General features: G+C 41.0%; 1 long non-coding RNA gene across 1 annotated transcript; it reads right to left on the bottom strand.

Moving 5' to 3' along the window:
* Window positions 1-355: 355 nt before the first annotated feature.
* LOC138178921 (uncharacterized) lies at window positions 356-3,883 on the bottom strand. The gene is made up of 4 exons (XR_011172861.1): window positions 3,487-3,883; window positions 1,514-2,135; window positions 705-819; window positions 356-577 (listed from the first exon to the last, which is right to left on the bottom strand). It is a non-coding gene; the product is annotated as an uncharacterized LOC138178921 (long non-coding RNA).
* Window positions 3,884-4,203: the final 320 nt, after the last annotated feature.

The raw sequence follows: 4,203 nt of genomic DNA, 5'->3' as shown, positions 1-4,203 counted from the left end.
CGACGCGTAATTATTACTATATTTTCTTTGCAATTAATATCGGTAGAAAAATGACATTTTATTATCACACAGTTAACGTTGTAGTAACTGTATGATTAAACATCTATTATAGAATATTATGTGGTATTATCAATATCAATACAAAAATATGTACAAAAAGTACATAGTCATTACAATGACTTCTATCGGAATAATTTTAAAAACGAAGAAGATTACAGTTTGTTTAACTGACGCTCCATATTGCGTATTATAAATAATATCATGCAATATTTCTATTCTTTAAGAAAAGATTGATGATTTACTGAGATAAAACAAGGCAGGTGAGGAAATTACTCAATTGACCAATTTTCACTTTTCAAACTTGTATTTCCATTAATGCAACCACGTACAGATTGTGATTTCAAACTTTTTCTCCATCTTACTCACAGAATATGGCATCACACTAATTACTTCGTTAATTTGATATCTAATACTGATATCGAACATCCGATCATCTTCACAATTACGAATCCTAATGCAAGTTAAAAATACAGTGCACGTATCTTTCAATATTTTCCGTATGAAGATCTTTCCAGGCCTGAAATATAATATGAAAGAAAATAATGAAAGCAGATATTCATTTCACCTATGTTGCATATGTATTAAATATCATAATGAAAATACTTTACTTTGTACGTTTTTGTATCTTGTATAATATTACGTACATTCTATGTATTTTGTGCTCTCAAATTTTTCACAAATACGTAACAATCCGCAATTTATATATTAATTAAAATTTCGCATCCGAATTGACACGTGGTACCTTTATTTGCTTCGTAACTGCAAGGCAGAAATGAAAAAATTTCATGGAAATTCGTGTGAAGCTACAAATATGAAAAGGTAAATGCAGGACAAACTACAAGCCCTTAATTAAAAGTCCAGATCAAATTAAAACGAAATGTTGGAAAACGTCGTAAGAGTAGATCATAACACAGACGTACATAGCTTATAACACGGATAACGAAGATCCGGTCAGCAGCAAATACAATTTGTATCGCAGCTTGCTTTCTGTCTGATTATTGAGATATCCGGTTTTAAAACATATCAAGTTGTTGAGTAAATCAACGGCGTTCTTGGCAGTCGATATATTCTTACTTGTGACTCGCGAGATTGAAGAAATTTATTACAAATTTATTCTATTTGCTGTTTCATCTATTTTTATTTAGTCTGTTCTTCTAGTCTATTTATTATTACTTGCTACAAATTATACAACGTCTGTCAAATGATAAGATTCTGCGATGAAAATAACAAGAATTGCGACCAGATAATTAGTGCCACGGTTGTGAGTCGCTGAAGAACATACAAAAGATTTTGTTCGTAAGTTGGCGTGCTCAACTGTATCAACCATTCACCATAATTCTCACGCGTTCGAAAGGCGTCGTGAACGCTCGTCGAAAAAGAGATTCATGTGCGTAGCGAGGTGATCGGAACAATCGAGACAAAAAGGGTGGAAAAATCAGGCGTTGCAACACACCGGCTGTCATAAACGAAAGTGGCGACGAGGCGAGGAAATCGGCTGTGTGCCGGTCGGCGGAGCATCCTGCTCACGGCGTCGTAATAATAATCCCTTTAATCAATTAGCTCGACGGGAAAATGAAGCAATCGACGTGGCGCGGAGACTATGTCGGCGCGATGCACCGCGCTCGCCCGCAGAAAACTACCGACCACGGATATTAATTATCTAGGGCAGAGATGCGCACAATGCTCCGTCTGTCTCAGCTGCGATTGGTCTGACATGACTTTCGCTTTTTCCTACCCCACGCTAATCTAGCCTCCTTTCCATCTCCACTTCTTCCTAGCTAGTCCCTGGGCCGTTCATCTGCTGCGTGCTATGGAAATCACGACGCGCCGAAAACGAGAACACGGCGAGCGCTGTTCGCTTTTTCCTGGAACGGAGACGTCGTCCTGCTCGTCTCTCGACAGAATTCCCCTGGCGCCGCGCCGCGGTTACCATTGTTCCAACGATGCAAATCGCTCAACTGGATCGAAAGGAGCTCAATTCGCTGGCGATCAACTGCGACTCAGTAAACGCGATCCTTCGCTGTAAAATCTTTCAGTTCGTTTGAATGACGGAGGCGAGGATGATCGATAATTGGCTGGAAAGTTTTATCGCTATCGTTAGCTTAGGAATTAAACGTTGAATCCTTCGGGCGAATTTATGAACCGTCGCATTCGCATCAGAGTATAAATTAGGATTTATCGATGGATTTCTAGAGGCTGTTCGGAGAAACTACTTCGAAATCCGTAAAATTAGCGTCGCTCGAATACGAGCGTGATGAATGAAGCGTATAGCCTGGTTGATGTAAAGTAAGCATATCGATCGACTCGATGATTGTTTCTTAATTGATTCCTCTATTGTGCTCGAGTCTGTACGACTCGGTAATTTAACGTCGATCAACGTAACTTCTTTGTACCGAATTCTAATGGAACTAGACTTGCTCAGTACACGTACAAATTTTTCGTTACATTTATCAGGAAGGTACACGTTCGTAACAGTTGCGTAAGTTTTGCTGCCATAATGCACGATCAGATAGTTAGCAAATACAGAATTATAAAAAAATGTTTTAGGAATAAATGTAGGGATACTCGCTATTGGCTTCATTTTATTTCTCGTAATTGCTTCAAAAGATATTGAATAATTTAAAGTAAACGATTTTTTATATACTCTTTCTTTGCTCCCTTGACGACAACCATTTTCTCGGAGATACTGTCAAGTTTTAGAATCGTGTATTAATAACAATTCGGAATAATTTATTCTAATCGTTATACTTTCTGTCAACCTCTTTCCAGTATTTCAGGAAGCTCGGTTACTCTCCAAAGGATCGCAGCTCTACCTATAACGGTAGTTTTTGAAAGTTCTCTTTACGAGAAAAAACTAAAATATCAGTTCACGTGAGACTAACGTTTAAGCAGTTAACACGAAACTTTTACATAGCGCTGTATCGGTAACGCTTTAAGATCGTTAACAGATACCTATGTCTGGGTTCAAGAAACGGAACGTTGGTAAATTAGCCGAAGAAAAAGCGCAAGCTTTCGTTCTTCATCACGTGAGAGATCTTATCGATCAACGCACGCTACAGCATCGACTACTTGGAAGTTCAATTTTTTTTCTTTTTTTTTCTTTTTGGTTACGCGGCGGCTGGTGTTGTAACGGTCCAATCAATGACGTGCCCCGATGATAAACACATTCGAATCTGGGCCAACAATTCATATTACCGCAACGTTGTCATAGCGGGTGCATCTCAGCAACTGTGGTACGCTAGCATCGGCTACGTTATTACTACACGAGCAATAATAAATCGTCGATTTAGCAACGTTCTTTCAGCAATCAGTGAGAGCGCGCTAACTGCCGCGAGTGTTTCGCGAACATCGCCGTGTACGTCGGCGTAAAAGGGAATTAGAAAAAAACGGAAGGCGGAACGATATAGATCCGTCGAACGTACTTACGTGGCCGAAGATCGAGGAGCCGAACGTTTATCTAGAATCGAACAGTTAAACAGACCCGTGTACGCGGCCGCGATTCCCACGTTCGTTTATTTCCAGCCCGGCAAAGAAAACTGAAAAGGGTAGGAGCAACGAAAAATTCGCGCTCCGCTGAACGCGAAGCAAAATCCACGATGGTTGGCACGTGGTTGCGGGTAAAACGTAGAACCGTGACAGAAATCGATGCATCATATCGTTCTTCCAATTTGCAGCGTCCAACTAGGCGAATAAATTTGCACGGCACAGGCTCAGATGCGATCTGCCGCTGTACATCATCGAGACAACGAAGATCGAGTAAGAGGGTACGAAACGTACGAGCGACGCGGCGGTAATACGTCGATTTGCTAGATTGCGCGCTAGTCGTTCGCCTCGCAGGAGCATCCAACTGTATCTGTATTCCACCGACGATATCGTCATTTTCACGAACAACTTCGTACACGTAGGCAGATCGTGTCCTCGGCCTAGAAATCATGCCCATCGTCATCCGTGCTCCGTATATCGCAATGGGTCAGAGCGAAACGTGTTCCGGGCAAATGCTTGCCTAAGTAGCGACGTTAGTCGTGCTCACCCATGCAGCCGCTAAAGTTCTTAATCCTAATTTAGCGGGACTATGGCTAGCGATGAATCTTTGCCGGTTGCGCAAAAAATATGGTGTAACCGGCGCTCCGCCATCGCCAGGCA

The sequence above is a fragment of the Bombus flavifrons genome, chromosome 4 (genome assembly GCF_040668555.2).
Source record: "Bombus flavifrons isolate JBK064 chromosome 4, iyBomFlav1_principal, whole genome shotgun sequence".
Classification (NCBI taxonomy): domain Eukaryota; kingdom Metazoa; phylum Arthropoda; class Insecta; order Hymenoptera; family Apidae; genus Bombus; species Bombus flavifrons.
The sequence above is the reverse complement of the archived record's forward strand: the minus strand, read 5'-3'. Positions and strand labels throughout refer to the sequence as shown.